Source organism: Panthera onca, chromosome A2 (genome assembly GCF_046562875.1).
Source record: "Panthera onca isolate mPanOnc1 chromosome A2, mPanOnc1 haplotype 2, whole genome shotgun sequence".
NCBI classification, from domain to species: Eukaryota; Metazoa; Chordata; class Mammalia; order Carnivora; family Felidae; genus Panthera; species Panthera onca.
The window spans coordinates 65030314-65052319 of record NC_138340.1 but is presented as its reverse complement, the minus strand read 5'-3'; the positions used below and the strand labels follow the sequence as shown (position 1 = coordinate 65052319).

Sequence of the window (22006 nt, the reverse complement as noted above, 5' to 3'; positions counted from 1 at the left end):
TATTGCTAAACGTCAGACCCTAGGGGTACATTGATGAATGAACTGAAAAAGTGGCTTCTCTGATATTTAAGTTTATCAGATCAAACAACCCTTAAACAGAAGAGGTAATAAAATCATTGCACGTGGTGATCGGCACAATAAAAACATTAAACAGGGTGATGTGATACGCTCTAGCGTATCAGTCGGGTTCAAACAGGAAACACTAGTATATCCAATAGCATTTAATGAAAGTGCCGCAGTTGGAGGTTTGGGTGGAATGCGGGGGCCAGTAAGGTGTGTTGAAGCATCTAGAACTACAACGCCTTGAAGCTGGTATCACGTACCATCCCCAGGCTTGAAGGAGGACGAGGAAGGAGCCATGCAGCCTGTAGGGCTGGAGCTGGGGAGACGGGCTGCCTGGGGCAGGCTGTGGGCATATGGCGAGGTGGTCACTGCGGACACCCAGCAGCGAGGCAGGGGGTAACGAATGCCCTGTTGTGCAGACCTCTAAGGGAGCCTCCTTCCAATCAGACACAAAGGGAGGGACCCTGGGTGATAGGGAGTCTCTCAGTATTAGCTCCAAGAAGCATAGCACAGGGCACAGAAGGGTGGGAAGTGCACCAGGCTGTGGGTTTAAATGGAGACTGACCATCAGAGATAGTAACTAGGGTTTGGATGGAGGACCATATCATTTGGATTTTGAGGAAGACTTGACTCAAAAAGTGACTCCTGAGTCGAGCCCTGTGTGATGAGAAGTATGTCATAAAGATTTGTGAACAGAGTTTTCCTGGCAGAAAACACACACGAAAGCAAGACTGAGCATGGCCTAATTAATAACTGAGTCCTGCCCATGGCAATAGAGAAAGTGGATGGATTTAATAAATTTAAGGGGCACAGTCAAGAAACATTATTCGTGGATTGTGAAAGCATGAGGAGGACAGGAGGAATAAGGTATAATTCTTAAGTTTTAAGTGTGAGTATGTGCTTTAACTGAGATCGCAGTTGAATTGTTTCGTATCATGTAAAGTTGCAGTGTGATTTTATCTCCTATTGAATGCCCAGTTTCTCAGGCCCATTTATTGAAAAGCTCATGCTCTCCTAAAAGCTCAATTGAAGTGTCTGTATAGGTAGAGGTGGGTATGTTTTTTTAATCCCCAGTATGGTGGTGTTTGGTGGTGGGGCCTTTGGGGAATTGATTTTTGTATACGGTGGAAAGTCAGGGTCCATTGTTATTTACTTACATGCGGGGTATTCAGTTTCCCAGAAATCTTTTATTAAAAAGGCTATCCTTTATACATGGAATGCTCTTGGCTTTCTTGTTGGACGTCAGTTGATCATGTAGGGGAGGGTTTGTTTCTGGGATTCTCTCATGTCCCATTGGTCTGGATGTCTGTGTTCATGCCACGCTGTTTTGATCAGGAAGTGTGATTCCTCCAATTTTGTCTTTTTTTTTTTTAATATTTTCTGGTTACTTGTAGATGCATGAGTTTACATACGGATTTTAAGGTGAGTTTTTTTATTTCTGAAAAAAAAAAACATGGTTGGGATTTTGATAGGGATTGCATTCAATCCGTAGATCACCTTGTGTGGCATTAGTGTTTTCATCTTAATAATATTAAGCCTTCCAATCCATAAATACAGATGTCTTCCCAATTATTTGTGTGTTCTTTCTTTTTCTTTTTTTCCAGCAATGTTGAAAGTTGTAGTTGTCAGTGTACAGGTCTTCTATCTCCTCTTTTAAATTTATTTCTAAACATTTTATTTTTTTGGATACTATTGTAAAATAGTTTTTTAAATTTTCTCTTGAATTGTTCATTGCTGACTTAGAGAAATGCAACTATTTTAGTGTATTGATTTTATATGGTGCAACTTTGCCGAATTTGTTTATCAGATTCACAGGGGTGGGTTTGTTTTTTTTTTTTTTTTTTTTTTTTTTTTTGAGTCATAAGATCATGAGCAGAAATAATTTTCTTCTTCACTTACAGTTGGATTCCTTGTATTTCTTTTTCTTACCAAATTACTCTGTCTAGAACTTGCACTGTGGTGAATATAAATGGCAAATGTGGACATCTGTGTTGATTTTGGTCTTGGGGGAAAAGCTTCAGTCTTTTATTGTTGAATATGATGTTGCTATGAGTGTTTCATTTTTGGCCTTCACCATGTTTAGAAAGTTTTCTTCCCCTCATAGTTTGTTATTTTTATCCTGAATGAGTATTAACACTGGGAAAATGGTTTTTCTGCATTCATTGGATGAGCATGTGTTGGATTTTTCTCCCTTTATTCTGTTAATGTGGTATATTACATTGATCAAGTTTTCATATGTTGAACCATCCTTGCATTCTGGGAATAAAAACCTGCTTGGTTGCTGAATTTGGTTTCTTTGTATTTTGTTGAGGATTTTTTCATCAGTATTTTAAGGGTTATTGGAATGTATTTTTCTTAAGTGTCTTCGTCTGGCTTTGGTACCGGAGAAGTGCTAGCCTTGTAGAATTAGGAGGTTTTCCCTCATTTGCAAATTTTTGGATGAGTTTGAGAACAGAATTTGTGTTACTTATTGTTTAAATTTTGGTAGAATTCATTGGTGAAGCCATGTGATCCTGGGCTGTTCCTTCTGGGGAGGTTTTTGATAACTGATTCATTATCTTACCAGTTACAGGTCCATTTGGATTTTTTACTTCTTTATGGGTCATTTTAGTATATTATGTGTTTTTAGAATTTTTTCCATTTCATCTAGGTTATTCAGTTTGTTGGTATATGATTATTAATAGTATAGTTTTATATTCTCAAAATCAGTAATACTATTCCTACGTTTTTGTTTGTGTAAAATCAGTAATGTTCCTATGTTCACTGATACTGTGATTTTAGTATTTTGAGTCTTCTCTCGTTTAATCTTACTCAAACTAGCTGAAGTGGTCAATTTTTTTTGTTTGGGCTTTGTCGATTTTTTCTGTTATATATATTATATGTAGTATATAAAATATATATATTAACTTCACCTTTAATCTTTATTATTTCCTTCATTCTGCTGGCTTTGTGCTCAGTTTGTTTCACTTTTCCTAGTTCCTTAAGTCAGTTTATTAATTTCAGATCTTTCTTCTTTTTTGATGTATATATTTAGTTATAAATAACACTCTTAGCACTTATTTTGCTGCATCCCTTAAGGTTTGGTATATAGTGTTCTCGTTTTTATTTGTCTCATGATATTTATTTCCTTTGTGTTTATTAACTGATTCATTGATTGTTTATATTGTTTGATTTCCAAGCATTTGCGAATTTTCCAGTATTCTTAATATACTGATTTCTAGCTTCATTCTTTTGGGATCAGAAAGGATACTTCATTGATTTTAATCTTTTAAAATTGATTAAGACTTATTTTTTTTGTGATCCAACACATGGTCTGTACTGGAGAATGTCCCATGTGCACTTGATAAAAATATGTATTTAGTTATTCTGGTGGAGGCTTCTGTGTATGTCTCTTAAGTCCTTTTGGTTTATAGTTTTGTTCAAGGCCTGTAATGATCTTTTGTCTGCTTGTTATTATTAAAAGTGGAGTATTCAAGTCACTATTTTGTATAACTCTTTTTCCCTTCAGTTCCGTCAGTTTGCTTTATATGTTTTGGGACTCTATTGTTAGGTGCGGCACATGTATGTTTATAATTGTTGTATCTTCATGATGAACTAAATTGTCCTTCATCAGTATGTACTTCCTATCTTTTTGTGTTGTTGTTGTTAAGTTTTTCTCTGAAAATCTATTTTGTCTATATTAGGATAGCCACTCCAGCTTTCTTTGGTTATTATTTGCATGTTATAACTTTTTTCCTGTTTTTTTACTTACAGCCTATTTGCATCTCAGGCCTATTTGGGTCTCTTGTGGATAACGTAATTGCATCATTTTTTATTATCTGCTCTGCCAGTATCTGTCTCTTGATTAAAGAAGTTAATCCACTTACATTTAAAGTTACTGCTTAAAAGGAGGGATGTCAGTTTTTTTGATATTTGTTTTCTGTATTTCTTAAAACTTTCTTTTTCCTAATTTCTTCCATTGATGTCCTTTTCTGTTGAGTTGATTTTTTTAATAGTGACACTTTTTTGATTCCCTTCTCATTTCCTTTGTATCTATAGCAGGGCTATACAATGGGGATGACATAAAACAACCTGACTTTAATTTTAGCTGATACCAACTTAAGTTCATTCAAATATAAAAGCTCTACACCCCCTTTGTTTGTGTCACAAATTGTATCTTTAATATTGTGTGCCCCAAAACAGAGATGTGTAATTATTTTTCTGCATTTTTCTTGTAAATCATTTTGAAAATAAAAAAGTGGTTACAAATTGAAATAATAATACCCACATTTATACTCCTCATGTATTTACTTTTACCAGAGATCTTTATATTGCCTCCTGGCTTTGAGTTACTGTCTAGCATTCTTTATTTCTACCTGAATGACTTCCTTTAGCATTTCTTGTAGGGCAGGTGGTTTGGTAATGAACTCCCTCAGCTTTTCTTGATCTGAGAATAGCTTAATTTCCCCCTTGTTTTTGAAGAGCAGGCATTATTGCCAGATGTAGAATTTTCAGGTGACCCTTTTTTTCTTTCAGTACTTTAGGTATACAGTGCTACTTCTTCCTGGCCTACAAGATTTCTGCTGAGAAATTGGGTGATAGTCTTGCGTAGGATCTCATGTACGTGATGAGTTGTTTATGTCTTGCTTCTTTCAGTATTTTTCTGTACTGTTGCCTTTCAACAGTTTGGTTTTAATGTGTGTTGCTGTGCGTCTCTGAGTTTATCCTACTTGGATTTGTTAAGTCCTTCTATTTATAAATTCATGCATTCAAGTTTTTGACCTTTATTTCATTGCCTTTCCCTTCTCCTTCTGGGATTCCCATAATTTCCACCTGCAGATGTCCCACAAGTCTTCATTTTTCTTTCTGTAACTTAGACTTGATAATTTCAATTTTTCTATCTTCTGATTCACTGCTTCATTCCTATTTTTCATTTCAGTTTTTTTTTTTAAGATTTCTCTGTCTCTTTCTCTCTCTCTCTATGTCCTCCATTTCAGTTCTTGTATTCTGCAATTCTGATAGGTTCTTTATTATACATTCTCTCCCTTTCTTGAAGTTTTCACTGAGTTCTTATGCCCTTCTCTCCAACCCAGTGAGCATCTGTACAATCATTATTTTAAATTTTTTATCAGGCATACTGCTTGTCTCTGTTTCATTTGGTTCTTTTTCTGAGGTTTTGTATTTTCCTTTCTTTTTTGAGTATATTCCCATCTCCTCGTTTTGATTGACTTTTTGTGTTTCTGGGAGTTAGGTGGAATGGACAGCTTCTTGTAAACTTGAAGGAATGGTCTTGCATATGGTCCTTCTCTCGGTAGACTGTGTGTTCCTGGTGACTTTGGTTGGCTGGCTGTAGCTGTGGCCGGCATGGCTGGGGGTGCTCTGGAGGGATGACCAGAGTTGAAGTTGGTGTGGAGCAGGTGGTCCCAGTGCTCACCAAGCAGAGAGTAAGTGCCCTGTCAAGACGGCTGAAGTGTATGGAAGCCAGTGGTCCCAGGGCTGTCTGTACAAAGGGAACCCTGGGAGGACAGCTGAAACTGAAGTGGCTGTCCTAGGACATTCTGTGCAGGGGGTGCCCTGGTAGGGTGTGGGCGAGGGGTTCTGGGGTTCTCCGCACAGGGGCAGGCAGAGTGAGGTGGGTCATGGGGTGGCAGGGGGAGGCGTTCAGAAAACAGGGTCACCCTAGCGGGACAGCTGTTGCTGTAGTTCTTTGTTTTATTTGTTAAAAATCTTAATTTTTACCCGTTTGTTCCTTTTCCATGTCACTACCCAACTGCCAAAGGACACTTTTCCCTTTTGTTTTTTTCTTTTTTCCTCCTCAAAAAAAATATATGCATCTTGAATATTTGGAGATTTTCAAAATGTAATTTGATATTGAGTTCTGATTTAATCTACTGTGGTGAATGAAAATACTGTGTTAATTTAATCCATATATTTATAGTTATTTTATTGGAAACCATGTGAATCCTGTAGTTGTTGAGTGTATTGGTCTGTAAGTCTCAGTTTTGTTCATGTACTTGATAATGCATGTTTGTTAATATAGCCTATATTCAAATGGGATTTTTGTTCTACTTCTGTGGCTCTTTGTTCTATTCAGTTTTGTCACTTACCAGGAAAAAAATGGTCAAAATTCTCAAATATGATTGTTTTTAAAATTAATTTTTTGATATTAGTAAAACCACTCCAGATTTTTGTGTGATGTTTTCTAACCTTTTCATTTTTTGAAAGTAATTAATGTGTGTCAGCCTTATAGATGAAACTTCAAGTTTTCATCCATTTTGACAATGTCTTTTAATTGGATTTTTAATCCTTTTATATTTAATCTATGGTTTGGATTTAAGTATACCATAGTATGCTATATTATTCACTTAAGTATAGTGCTTTGATCAGTTTCAAAGGTATTAGGAGTTAACACTTAGATCTGTCTTTTTGAGGGACATAATTCAACACACTGCAATCTGCCCTTAGCCCTCAAATATTCTTGACTCTACCGCTTTCAAAAATCCATTCCCCCATCCCAGCATCCTCTAAAATTTCATCCCATTACAACTTCACCTCTGAGTCTAAAATCTCACTCAAATATCGGTTCAGAAATTCCAAATCCCCATTATTTAAGTCCTCCACATTGTGTATGGTTGTGACTCCACTGGTGATCCATCTTGGGGCAAACTTCCTCTCTGTCTGTGGACATTTGAACTTAGGAAAAAAATTACCTGCTTCCAAAATAAACTGGGATAGGCATAAGAAATTGCCAGAAAGAAAGGAGTCAGCAAGTTTGAAACTCAGGAGGGAAAATTCCTTTAAATTTCAGGGTTTCACCATAGTCCTTTGTATCTCAGGCCTTTTCCCGGGGGACACACAGAGGCACGGATTTCTGGGTCCACGGAGTCCATGGCTGCAGGTTCCAGGCCCGTGGCTCTCACTTGGTCAGCCTCTGGGCCTGGGATGCTCTCCTGCCAGTCATTCCTCCCTTTTTCCTCAGAGGGGAACACATGTTTGCAGATAATAATACCGGCCCATTGCCTGCTTGTAAAATTTTGGAACTCTAACAGCCCTCTTTAATTTTAACCTGTCTGTCCCCTTTAGTCCATGTGAGCAGTGTTTCTGCTGTAAAACATTCTCAGAAACCTTGCGGGTGTTCTGTTTGTGTCCTGGATGCTCACACCATTAATCAAAAATCTTGTGGAGGCACAGATCTTTTCTGAATAACTGTGAATATCAATTCCAGGTTTTGGGGTGGTTGAGTGGATCTATGAGTCACATACCTAATTTCAGTAACAAAAGTTTATCTGGCCATACCATCATTGTCCCCAAAGCTTGCTTTTCTGCTAGCGAATATCCCGATTTCAGCGTGTTTTGCAATGTGGGTAGGCCAAGAACCTTTCAAATGATCACATGCTGGTTCTTTTTGCCGAACAGTGCAGTCCTCAGTTTCTCTGCTTCCTCCTGCATTTTACTATAAACAGCAAGGCAAAGCCAGAGTACACCTTTGATTTTTCTTTGTTGGGATTTTTTTTTTTTTTTTTGTCTTTCGTTTTTTGCTAAAAGTTCAGTTTTTGAAATACATATGGCTGTTCAGGTCATTTTTTTTCTTGGCAACATTTGGCTAATTTGTATCCTTCAGTACCCTAGTATTGCTTTAGTAGCGCTGAACAGATTTTCACATGTTGTATTTTCATTTTCATTCACTTCAAAATGCTCGTTTCTCTTGATTCTACTTTAAGCTATCAGTTATTTAGAAGTGTGACATTTAATTTCTACATGTTAAGGGGATTTCCAGATGTGTTTCTTTTATTGAAACCTAGTTTAATTCAGTTGTTGTCAAAGAACATACTTTACATGACTTGAACACTTTATTGAAATGTTTTATGACCCAGCAAATGGTATATCTTGGTAAATGTTCCATTCGTACGTCAAGAGACTGTGTATTTTTCCCTCATTTGGTAGAATGTTCTTCTGTAAGTATCAAATCAGTCAGTTTGTTGATATTATTTGAATCTCCTATATTGCCCCTGATTTTCTATTTTATTTCTATTTTATTCTATTGTTTAGAGAGGGGTATTTATTTACCTTTCTTACTAAAGTGAGTTGTCTATTTATAGTTCCATTAGTGGTTTTTTTTTTTTTTTTTTTTTTTTTTCATTTCTTTTGAAGTTCTGCTCTTTGGAGCATAAATGGTTAACGTTATCATATCCTTCTATTTATGATAACACCCTTATCATTATGAAGAGTCCTTTATTCCTTGTAATGGTCTCTCCTCTGACTTGTACTTTGCCTAATGTTAATATTGCCGAATAAGTGAGATTTCTCTTTATTAATGTTAATAGGGTTTATCAGTCAGGGTTCCACCAGAGAAATAGAATCAATAAGATACAAGGATATTTAGAGATTTATTGCAAGAAATTGGCTTATGTGATTTTGATAGCTAGTTAATTAATTTAAAGTCCATAGGGCCGGCCCTCAAGGAAGTTATGCAAAATGTGCATGGCCCCCAGCCGGCAGCTGAAGTTCACAAGCAGAATTTCTTCCAACTCAAGGGAGTCTCAGTTCTGCTCTTAGGCCTTTTAATGGAGTAGATCAGTTCCCCCTCCCCCTCCAGAATATTATCTCCTTTAATAGAGTCAATTGACTGTAAATGTTAGCCACATCCACACAGTACCTTCACAGCAATGCCTAGATTAGCGTTTGAGTAACTAGCCAGTAGTGCTTATAGCCAGGCTGACACATAAAACTGATCAGTACACATGCTATGCTGTACCGTTTACTATTTCCTTACTTTAAATGTGTTTTTGTTATTTAAGATGTATTTATTTCAGCAATGTATAATTTGATTCTGCTTTTAAAAAAATCTAATCTGACAATCTCTACCTTTTAATTGGAATCTTTAAACCCATTGTAATGTGACAATTCATATTGTTATGTTTAAGAGTATCATCTCACTGTTTTCTATTTCCCTCTTACTTTTTGTTCCTTTTTTATCTATTTTTTTTTCAGTCGAATCAATTGAATATAACTTAAGATTCCATTAATCTTGCTGTTTATTAAGTACAAGTCTGTGTACTTTTATTTTCCTGGTTGCTTTAGGCTTATGATGTATATCATTAATTTATTGCCGTCTGCCTGTAAGTAATATTCTACCCTTTTCACATAAGTGCTAAGCATCATACGTGGTATGTTTCCATTTCTCCTCCCTTGACCTTTGTGCTAGTCTTGACATCCATTTTAGTTTTGTATGTATCACAAATCTCACACTACATTGTTACTATTTTTATTAGCTGATGTCTTTTAGCAGGACATAAATAATAAGCAAATCTCATGTATTTACCCATGTAATTACCATATCCAGCAGTGTTGATTTCTCATGGAGACCCACATCCATCCGCAGTTGTTTTCAATGGCCTGGAGGATTTTATTTCTTTTCTTTTGGTGTGATTCTGCTATTGAAAATACTTCATCTTTCTAATTTCTGAAAAGAGTCTTTCTTTTTCTTCATTTCTGAGCTACTTTGTGTACTAGATATAGAAATCTAGGTTGATAGTTTTTCTGTTCTTTATACATTTTTCCAGTGTGGCCCGCCCCTTGTCTTCTAACTTGAATTGCTTCCAGTGTGCAGCCCTCTGTCACCTCTTTGTTCCTCGGTACAGTGGGTGTCTTTCTTTCCGAGGATCCTTCTAAGAGTCTCTCTTTATCACTGCTTGTGAGGAACATACATGGGAGTCACCTCCATGTAGTTTTTTCTTTGTGATTCTTGCCCTTGGAGTTTGTCTTTGAGTTTATTGGATCTGTGGACACTCTGTGCTCTTTGAATTCGGAAAATTGTTCAGCTTTATTTATTTAAATAACTTTAACCCCCTTCTCCTTTAGAGATTCCACTTAAAAGCACGGGAGCCTGACAGTTTCTCACAGCTTTTTGTTGATCTCTTCACAGAAAAAGTCTTCTGTGTGTTTATTTTGGAGTTTCTATTGTTTCGTCTTCACACTTCACTAATCTTTTCTTTTGCAACATCAAATCGACCATGAAGCGTACCCTGTGTAGTTTTTCATCTCACGCATTCTTAGGTTTTGACTTCCAGATAACTTAAACACTTTTTATATCTTCCATGTCTTAAGTTTTGAACTTAGGGAATATTGTTATATTAATTGTTTTAATGGTCTCTTCTACTAGTTCTTACATGTTTGTTCACAGTAGCTTGCAATTCATTTATTTGCCTTTTTATTATGAATCCTACTTTTTTGCCTCAGGTACCAGTTAACTTTTTACTGAATGCTATATACATTATGCGTGTTTTGTTGTTTGTTGTTGACTATTTTTGTATTTCTGTGTTTTTATATTAGTGAGTTTTGTTCTGGGACACACTGATAAGTTGTTGGGAGACAGTTTGACCACTTCTGATCTTGCTTTTAAGGTTTATTAGGCTGAACCAGAGTTTAGTCTAGGCTGATTATTCCCTACTATTGTGAGAATTTTCTGTTGACTGTGGCCATATGCCTATCATTCTTGAGGGTTTCCATACTAACTAAATATAGTAATATGCACTAAAACCACCCTGTATGAGCACTGGGTACTGTTACATTATAGTATGGCAATAGAACCTAAAAGCTCATGTCCTAAGAAAACAGTGGAAAGCTATGTGTTTTATGACTAGCCTCAGAAGTCACCTCGCTTCACTTTTGCCGTACTCACAAAGGTCTGTGCAATTTCATAAGGAGGTAACACAGACTCTACTGCTCAACAAAGTCACAATTGAAGAATGTGTAGGATGGGATACATTGTGTTTGTCATCTCTGGAAAAGTCCTTTGTATTTCCATATACATTTTAGAGTCAGCTGGTCAATTCCATTTGCAGTAAGCCTGATAGAATTATGATTTAGACAGAATGTGGCTTTGTATTCATGAGCTATTTCATTTTTTTCACCATTATTGTGGGATAATTGACAACATTCTACATAAGATGTACAACTTGACGTTTTGATATATGCATACATTGTGAAATAATCACCACAATCAAGCTAATTAACATAATCCATCACCTCCCATACCTCATATAGGTACCATTTGTGTATGTGTGCATGGTGAGATCACTTAATATCTACCCCATTCGTGAATTTCAAGTATGCCGTACAATATTATTAATTATAGTTACATCGCTATGTTTTGAGCTCTAGAACTTAATTCATCCTGCATAACTGAAACTATAATATCTCCTTATTTCTCCTTCCTACCAGCCCTTGGCAACCCACTGTCCTACTCTCTGCCCCTTTGAGTTTGACTGTTTTAGATTCTGCATGTGAGAGAGACCAAGCAGTATTTGTCTTCCTGTGTTTGGTTTATTTCACTTAGTGTAATGTCTCCCAGGTTCGTCCATGTTGACACAAATGGCAAAATTTCCTTCTTTTTTAAGACTGAATAATATTCCATTGTATATATAAATCGTATGTTCTTTACTCTTTTATTTGTCGATGGGCATTTAGGTTATTTCCATATTTTGACTATTTGTAAACCATGGGTCTGATAAGGGGTTAATCTCCAAAATATATAAGGAACTCCTACAACTCAATAGCATAAAAACAAATAATCCAATTAAAACACAGGCAAATGACCTGAATACATATTTCTCAGAAGAAGACATACAAATGGCCAACAGGTGTATGAAAAGGTACTCAAAATCACTAATCACCAGGGAAGTGAAAATCAAAACCACAATGAGATCTCATCATGTTATTATCAATAAGACAAAGAGACCTTAGGTAACAAGTGTCGGCGAGCATATGGAGGAAAGAGAACCCTTGTACCCTGTTGGTGGGAATGCAAACTGCTGTAGCTGTTATGGAAAACAGCATGGAGGTATCTTTCTTTGGCTTCTGGAAGTACTCTCATGAGTATTCTGTCATTTTCAGTGAGAATGTCTTACACATTTTTGACTCTATTTTAAATTGGATGTTTTTTATTGAATTTTCAATTGCTGACTGTTAAAAAACAAATACTAATTTGTATGTGCAATTTATTTCCTATGACCTAAGAAACATAGTTATATTTGTAGACCCCTCAGGTTTGTTATGTAAATAATCATATGGGTTAGCAAATAAAGTATCACTTATTCCTTTCAATCTTTGTGCCCCCTATTTCTTCTTTCCTGTTGCAGGGGCCTTAAGTAAATATTTAATATAAATTATGAGAAAAAATATGCTTATCTTTTTTCTAATCTTAAGGGGAAAACATGCCATATTTCACCTTGAAGTATAATGCTAGCTGTGTTTGTTTTTATACGTCCTTTATCGGACCAAGAAATTCCTATTTATTCTTAGTTTATGAGCTATTTTATTACGGATGAGAGTTGGATTTCGTCTACTGCTTTTCTGCATTTATTAAACTAAAACAAAATTCTACTTAATCTTTAAAAATATTTATTGAGCCTTACATTCTTTGGACAGACTCCACATCATCATTATATATTGTCGGATTTAACATGCTCATATTTTAAGGAATGGTGTTATTTATATTATGCATTTTATTATAATTTCTTTCTCAGTTTTAGGATCATGAATATTCCAGCCATGAAAAAACAAGTTGGCGATGTTCTTTCTTCTGCTGTATTTTAAAAAATCACATGTATGGGTATTATGTATATGTGTATGATACATATGTTCATGTGTATATATGTAATAATAATATTTTTTTCCCTTAAGTATTTTATCGAATTCAGCAAGGAAACCATTTGGGCTAGGAGCTTTATTTGTGGGAAAATATTTCTTTAATCAACTTTATGAAAGTGTCATTAATGCACACGTTTTAATTTTAAATGCAGACATACTAATTATACAGTTCAGTGAGTTCTGGTAAGTGTTTTCATCCATTTAACCAGTGCCACTCGGAGGATACAGAAAGTCCTGTTGCCCCAAATTGTTCCCTTATTGCCACTTCATAACCACTCACACCTACTTGTTAAAGATAACTATTTATCCATTCAACTTTTCATAGGCATTTGGGTTGTAGAAACAACAACCCAATTTTGGCTATTGTGAATAAAACTTGTAAGCACATCTCTGTGTGAGTTTTTGTGTGGAGCTACATTTTCATCTCTCTTGGGTGAACATGTAAGAGTTAAGGTGTAGGGGGATATGGTAAGGTACGTTTAACCCGTTGAGCAACTCCCAAAGTTTAAAGAGAATTGGTTGGATGATTTTCACACCCGCCAGCAATGTATGAGATTTCTGCTTGTTTCACATTCTTGCTGTCTTGATATTGTCCATTTTTAAAATTTTAACCGTCTCAACCAGAGTATAGTACTCTGCCATTTGTAGTACAATATACGGTTACCATACAGCTGATACCAAGTACCTTCTCGTGTTCCGTTTGAGCACGCAGACATATTCTTTTGTGAGTTGTTGTTCAAATATTTTCCTCTACCCTTTTGTCAAGTTATTTTTCTAGTGAACATTGGTGTATGAAGGTTTATTCATATATTCTGGAAATACGTCCATGTGTTTTCTCTTTGGACTTTCTTACCAGTGTCTTTCAAATACCAGAAGTTTTAATTTTGACAAAACTAAGTTTCTCAGTATTTTTCTTAATGGCCCAAAGATAATTGTGTTCAAGAAGTTTCTGCTTACCCCAATTTCATGAAGAGTTTTTCCTATTTTCTTGTAGAAGTATTGACTTCATATAGTGTGGCCTTGCCAAACACTGCTACTGTGCTAAGAGTTTCTTTTTTATTTTTGAGGATTTTTTTCATACCTGATCGTGTCACATGGGAATAAAGACACTTTCACTTTTTATTTACAGTTCCCACCCCCTCTGTTTGTATTGCCCCGTTAGTCCGGCTGGCATGTTTGGAAAAGCACGCAACAGAAGTGGTGAGAGTTGGCATCTTTTTCCTGTTCCCTTGTCACAGTCCACAGGCTTTCCCAGTTCAGTGGGATACTAGTTAGAGGTTTTTTAGAGGTTCCATGGCTGGATGAAGGAAATTCTCTTCCATTCCCTGTTTATTTCAATTTTGATTATGAATGAGATTGAGTTTTGTTACGATTTTTATACACACTGTTGAGATAATCATATGGTTTTTATCTGTTATCATATTTTATGATGAATCGATGGATACATAGATGTTGAACTGACCTTGCATAAGCTCACCTAATGTAAACTATGTGTGATCATCATTTACCATTTCTGGTTATCTCTGGGTTTTATATGCTTACTATTACGGATATTTGTATCTATATTCATGAGGGACTTTGGTCTGTAGTTTTGTAAATACTTGTAAAAGTTTAGTAGTAGGGCACTGCGGGTTTTAAAAATGAGTTGCAATCATTTTCTCTTCTTGCTTTGTCTAAATAGTTTGTAAAATTTATGTCATTTTCTCTTCAAATGTTTAATTCTTCATTGAAGCTATCTGTACCCGGAGGTTTATTTTTATTTGTTTGGTTTTGCTTTGGGGGGGCAGAGAATTATTATGGCTGTTTGGAAACAGATCTTTTTCTTATAATGGTATAATGGTGTATTTCAAACATTTAGAAGCCTATAAAATGATACTGCAAACAAGTACGCACATGTATCATTGCAACAAGTAAACAAGTAAATCTATTCAAACAGGTTTTATATTGTCACTTATTTCATATTCTAAGATTTGAAGCAATTTAAATATGAAACAGCTGAATCCTCCTATAAATGAGGCCTCCATAGTCAATCGCCTTTCCTTTCTGCTTTGATATATCTGTTCTCAGAATCTGGTATTTTTTATACCACTTCAGGATGTTTTACTTTTCACTTTATTTATTGAGGTAATCAGTAACCATAGATACTATTGGTTTGCATGGTAATCACGAAATACACGTTATCTTACCTTAACCTTTGTGACTTGTTTTGTTTGGGCTCAACATTGACTTAGAATTAACTTCTCATTTTGAAATCATACAGTTTAATAACTTGGACATGCATGCATCCATGAAACTATCACTACAGTCCAGAAAAAGGTTTTCGCCATAACCCTGAATTCTGTTTCTGCCTTTTTGTAATTGAGACTGCTTCAACATTCATTCCAAAACAAACACTGATATGCCTTGTGTCACTGTGTATTAATTAGCATGCATTTTTATAGCTTTCTATAAATGGAATCATGCAGTATATAATGTTAGAATACTTTTCACTCAGCATAATGATTTTGAGATTCATCAGTAGTATTGCATGTCTTAATGGTTTGTTCTTTATTGCTGAGTAGTATTCCCTTGTATGGATATACCACATTTTGTTTATCCATTCACCTGATGATGGACATTTGGGTTGTTTCCAGTTTTAGGCCATTACAAATAAAGCTGCTATGAAAATTCCTGTACAAGTCTTTGTGTGGACATATGTTTTCAGTTCTCCTGGGAAAATACGTATGACTGCGATTGCTGGGTCATGGTAAGTGTATGTTTAACTTTATAAAAAAAAAAAAGCCAAATTATTTTCTTCAGTGGCTCTACAATTTCATGTTCTACCAGCAAAGTTGGGGACTTCCAGTTATTCTAAATCCTTCCAAAGCAGAGTATGGTTACTCTTTTTAATTTTAGCAATTCCAGTATGGGTGTGTGCGTGTGCATGTGTGTGTGTGTGTGTGTGTGTGTAGTGGTATCTCATTGTGGTTTTAATTTTCAGATTCCTTTTAAAAAGATACTTTCAAGTTCCCATTGGATATTGGTATTTTGTTTGTACAGTGTCTGCTCAAATATTACCTTTCCCATTTTTTTAAGCTGGTTCTTGTCTTACTGAGTTGTAAGAGTTCTTAATACAGTGTAGACAAAAGTCATGTTCCAATATACAGGTTTCTCCGCTATCTGAAACTTCACTTTATGCTACTTGGTTTTTAGTAACGACCTACCTTAGAAACCGTTTTCACTAACTGAAGAAACTTGAGGGGATTTCCACTTCTAAGAAGTGGTAGTTGCTTCTTTGCTTGACACCATTTACGGCATTCCAGAATGTTTCATAGGAATGCCCTGCTTTCAGATAGACGGGAACCTGTATGTGCCACGAATGTGTTGTCCCAGACTGGCCTGCATTTCCGTTTTCAAAGAAAAATGTTGAAGTCCAACTAACTCATTTTTATCGTATGGCTCATGTGTCTTAATAAACCTTTTCATATTCAAAGACCACGAAGATTTTCTCCTGTGCTTTTTGTTCCGTACTTTGGGTTGTACATCTAGGTCCATGGTCCATTTTGAGTTCATTTTTGTGTTTAGTGTGAGGTAAGGGTTGATGATCATTCATCCTATCCTGGTGATCCAGCACCATTTACTGAAGACTTTTCTTCCTCCATTAAAATGTCCTTGGCGCCTCTATCAAAATTCAACTGACGATGCTCGTATAGGCTCGGTTTTGCTCCGCTTATCCACACATCTATTATTTCACCAATACCAAAGTGTCGGTGGCTGTACTTTCATAGTAACTATTATATTACATTTTAAACATTTCTTTGGTTATTCTGTTTTGTGAATTACTGTGTACATTTTAGAATTAGCATGCCAGTTTCTGCAAACAAGCCTGCTTGTAGTCTGAATAGATTGTATTTATTCTGGAGACAAAATTGATAATAATTAATCATCGCAAACATACTCAGTCTTCCTGACAGTGAACACGGTTATTCTCCATCTGTGTAAATTATTTTAAATTTGTCTCAAGGATGTTTTGTAGTTTTCAGTTCTTTCTCAGATTTATTCTTAAGGATGTTAAAGGGTTTTCTTGCTCTACTGTAAATGGAATTCTTTTAATGACTTATTTTCCAGTTAGCTTATAAGAGTGCAGTTGATTTTTTTAAGAGGATATTAAGGCATTTACTGATTACACATGATATATGATGCACAGGCTTCATTCCCATTTATAATTTTATCTGATACCATCATTCAATTCAGATATATGACATAGGATATGCCAAAAACAACCAAGTAAATTCTGTGACTGCGCTTGGGTGATCCTTTTAATAGTGAACTGCAGGTCACAACAGTGAATGTCAGCTCACCTGTACCAGAGTTTCTGGAGACCATGGCTTCTGTGCCTGAGCAGGTGGTAAATAAATTTTGAATGGAACCTGGAATGACCTTGAAGGAATTCTAACTTCACATTGTTGGGATAGTATACCAAAATGGCTTCAGAGTAGACTAAGTTTATACAGCACAAATTTTAAAAAGACACACTCGTTCAGCATCATGATCAGACTATTACATTTAACAATTGACAACGTGGGTGCAAAAAAAAAATCTACACTGAAACCCTCTGTTGGAATGCTTTACACCTTCCCTAGAACAGAAACCAAAGGGGTGCCTCGGTGGCTCAGTTGGTTAAGCATCCAACTTCATTCAGCTCAGGTCATGATCTCACGGTTCCTGGGTTCGAGCCCCGCATCAGGCTCTGTGCTGACAGCTCAGAGCCTGGAGCCTGCTTCGGATTCTGTGTCTCCTTCCTGTTCATGCTCTTTTTCTCTCTCTCAAAAATAAACAAACATGAAAAAAAAATTTTTTTAAGAAACTAAAATAACCTGTTGTACAATTAGTTGCAAATACAGCCCTCAAGACTTTTGTCCATGCATGTGAGTATTGTCTAAAACATGTCTTCTTTGTAGCAGCTGGGCCCCGCCACCACTGTGTGTGACTGAGTTCACACATATCTTGTAACCTGTGACTTCCCTGTCACTTCTGTCTCTCCTCTCCTGCTCAGCTTTATTTTCTGACATGAATTAAAATCTTCTGCCACTGTCATAGCTACAGTTCCTGCTGGAACCACCACAGCCACCTTGGCTTCGTGGTTTGGCACGGTACCGGCCTCGACCACCATAGGGGCCAGGGCCTCTGCCTCCAAAATTCCCTCATTTCTTGGGTCCACAATTAGAAGATTGATTGTTGTAGTTGACTCCACTGTAGTTTCCCTCATCTCCAGAATTGCTTCCATCATCACAGTGTCCGTTCACGCCACCCCCACTGCTTCCATATCCACCACCACCTGGACGGCCACCACGCTTACTGCAGTTTCCTCTGTGACCACCACCAAAGTTTCCAGAGCCACATCGATCTGGCATCTTTTACTTAGATAGGACTTTCCTTTACTTCACAGTTGTGGGCATTCACATCGAATGATAAGCTTGTCTCCTGAACCGTGAGATCACAACCTGAGCCAACTAAGCCCTCCAGGCACTCCACAGCATGCTGTTCCTGAAGTCAGAGTCATCTAATGTTAACAAAAGCAAAGCCTCTCTTCTTGCCACTGCCTCAGGCAGTCAGGATTTCAGTCACTTCAGTTTCCCCTTACTGTTCCACATACTCTCTTAGAAGACATTCTTCAGTGTCTTCTTTAATGGCACCAACAAACTCTTTTTCACAGTGAAGTGGGGCCCGGATCTTTGAGAATCTCCTCTTGAGACAGCCTCTCCCATCCACCTTGTGTGGCCTTGCCTTCATGGCTGCACCCACCTCCTCCGCAATGGCCGACACGACAGATGAAAGCTGTGGAACACTTGGGTGTTTGGATCTCTCGTTACTGCTCCGTTCATGAACGTGCCCCAGCCTCGCAGTGAACCCTCAGCCTCCCCTCGGCTGGTTCAAATATGAAACCTCTGATGAAGAGCTTCACGGCCCTTTGATATCTTAGACTTTGACTTAGACGTGATGGCGGTCGGAGGGGAGACTCTGAGGATGCTTACTCAGTGGTGCCCACAGGTGCAGTGGATTTGTAAATTCTTACCTGGGTCATGTGACCCTATTTAATTCACTAATTGGATCTCGTAATTATGTATGCTCTGTGTAGTTTTACATGAGTAAACCTATCCTCTGCAAGTAACATCAGTTTTACTTCTTATGATTATACCTTTTTTTTTTTTTTACTAGCTTTATTACAGTCACTAGATTCTCCAATATGGTGTGGAATAGAAATAAAAACGGGTTTTTTCCAATATTAGAGATAAATAACTTTTTACTTTTAAGTATGATATTAGCAGTTGGATTTTCTTAGATGCTTGTTGTCAGTTTGAAGCAGTCCCCCACCATTCTTAGTTTGCTGAAGTCTTGATCATGAGTCGTTAGTGAATTTTGTCCTATATTTTATCTGCAGCCTTTGAAATAATCATGGTTTTTTTCCTTTCTTATGCAAGTATAGCAATTTGCATCGATTGATCTCCTAATGTTGAAACAACCTTGCATTTCCAGTGTCCCTTTCGATGTATCCTTTATCCCATTGGTCTATTAATAGGGTGTTAATTTCCACATATGTGTGTGCGAACTTTCCACTTTTCTTCATGTTACAGATTTCTGGCCTCATTCTGTTGTGATTGTAATAAGATGATTTGTACGCCAGTCTTTTAAGGTCTGTGTTATGGCCTAAAATATTCTCTATGCTAGAAAATATTCCATGTGCACTTGAGAAAAATGGGTATTCTATCACTGTGAGTGGAATGTTTTTGTATATCCATTAGGTTTAATTGGCTTATTGTGCTATAAGCCCTCTGCTGATCTTCTGTCTAAAAACTCTATTCATTATTTGAAGTGAGGTAATGAAATCTCTAATTATTAAACCGTAGAGCTGTCAACTTCTCCCTTAATTCTTTCAGTTTGCTTTATATATTTTGTGTGCCTATCGTTTGTCGTATATATTTTTATAATTGTTATATCTTGGAGAATTGACCCTTTTATAAGTATATAGTTTCCTTCTTTTTCTCTTATAACAGGTTTTGAGTCTTCTATTTAGTGTGATACTAGTATAGCCATGCAGCTCTCTTCTCATTACTATTTTCATGGAATATCTTTTTCCATCCTTTTACTTTCAACCTGTTTGTTTCTTTTGATCTAAAGTGAGTCTTCTCCAGATTGCATAAAGTTATATCATGTTTTATTTATTCATTCTGTCAATCTCAGTCTTCTGATAGTGGAATATAATCCATTTACATTGAAAGTAATTACTGACATGAAAAGATTTATTTCTTCCATATTACTGTTTCCAGTATGTTGATGGTTTTCCAGAGTTCTTTCAGCGTTAACTCTGAGAGTTTTTGTTTGATTTTTTCAGGTCTTTTTGGTTGGGACAACCTTTTGGAGCTGCCAGTATTTTTGCTGATGTCACTGTATTCATTTTTTGAAACTTTTGTGTCTCTTTATTCTATAGAATGGGCAATTCCTGTTGGTATGTCTTCATATTTACTGACATATTCTATTTTGTTGTTATTTTGCTGTTAAACATATCCAGGTTTGTTTTGTTTTGTTTTGTTGTTAGTATTTCAGTTTGGGGATCTAGAATTTTCTTTTATATGCTTTAGAGCTTCCATTTCTCTGATGCAGTTTTCCAGTCTGCTCACTTATTATGACAGTGTATTCCTTTATGTCCGTGAATACATCTGTGCTAGCTGCTTTGAAGTCTTCATGTCTGATTACCACATCTGTGTTATTTTGGATCTGTTTCTACTGATCTTTTTCCTCTTGATGAGTCACAGTTTTCCAGGTCTTTGAAAATCTAATAATGTTTATGATACACTAAACTTGATGGATAGTGCTGTATAGAGTCTTCTGATTTATTTTTCTTCTGAAGATTGTTGATTTGTGTTTAAGCGATATGCCAGATTCAAAATCTAAACTCTCTCCCCCACCATAGGCATCATCTTCTTGGTTTGTTCAGCCTTCCGACTCTTGCTTTTACTGAGCGTGCAGTATCATGGATACATGTGAAGGTCATACATTAGCCAGTTATCTGGGTGGAGTTTACATGCAGATTTTAGAGCCCTTGACGCTGTTCACTGAATTTCTCCCGTTACTTTCCATGTCTTCTAGTGGCCTAAAAGCCTGTCCTTTTACTTTTTGAAACCGGTAAGACTGGACTGCTGCTTCAGTTTTATCTACTTGTGGGCTGCATGGACTGACAACTGCCCGCTGCAGAAATCTAGAACAGTTTCATGCAGTACAGTTCTCTTCTTTCAGGAGTTAGCGTGCCTTCGGTATCTGCCCGCCTTTGCCACCTCTTCAGGGCTGTCCAATAGTGTGCTGCTTTTTCCAGACTTCATCAACTCTTACTGCAGATGTGTGAATTTAGTACAGTCTAGAATTGGAATTCTAACCACCTGTCTTTTTTTTTTAACATTGTGGACACTGTTTTTGGTGCATGTTTTTTGTCTAACATAGTCTAAGTCTCATTGCTTATTTTCTCGATATCTTTCTCACAGTCGTGATAAAATTCTTTTTCTAATAATTTATTTCATTAATGTCAAAGTTTTTTCTTTACCGTCAGATCTAAAAATAAGGGTACATGCCTTATACATGTCTTTTAAAGGGTTCTCTCTTGTGTTGTACCGATCTGCAGTAATTCCTATTAAACGTCTTGATGTCTAGAGAGGACAAACCACTTGATTTATTCTTTTTAAATGCTACCAGTTTTAAATTGTCAAGTTAAATAAAATAAAATTGTGGTTGAGGTTTTGAGTTACAGCTGATATAAATTAATTTGGTTAATATTTATATTTTTGCTTTAGTAGCGTACAATAGGATTTTTAAAAATCCAGCCTGGGAATCTCTCTAATGGTAGCCTGTTTTAACTGATACACATTTTGTAGACTGTATTTGTGAGATTCATCCATATTTTTTGTGGTTATAACACTACTTAAATTTTTTTTATTTCCATATAATATTCTATTATGTGAATATATAAAGGTGTATATATCTGTTTTATTGTTTAAAATGGGTTCATACTTCTGAGTTTTCTTGCCATGAAGAACAATGCAGTTATGAATAGCTTTGTGTATATAGCCTAGTATCCAAGATTCGTCGAAGTGTTTACCTAATACTGGATCAATAGATATGTAATTTGTTAAAATATATCTGTGTCTTTTCCAAATTTGGTGTGTTAATTAACACTTTTACAACAGCAGTGCGGGACAAATCCTGTGTGCAGTTCTTGGCATAATCACGCTTTAAATATTTGCAATCTGATGACCCTTATGTCTTGTGTCACATTTTTTAAAAT

General features: G+C 36.3%; 1 protein-coding gene across 3 annotated transcripts in view; it reads left to right on the top strand.

Annotated features, from left to right (window-relative positions):
- ZPBP (zona pellucida binding protein) overlaps nucleotides 1-22006 on the top strand; it is a 114528-nt gene that overhangs the window by 84150 nt on the left and 8372 nt on the right. Inside the window, exon 8 of one of the 3 annotated variants that reach the window (XR_009609921.3) lies at nucleotides 15327-15439. The exons of the other annotated variants lie outside the window; for them this stretch is intronic. The gene's annotated coding sequence lies outside the window, so the exon portion shown is untranslated. The remainder of the gene's footprint in view (nucleotides 1-15326; nucleotides 15440-22006) is intronic. 3 annotated transcript variants of the gene reach the window in all.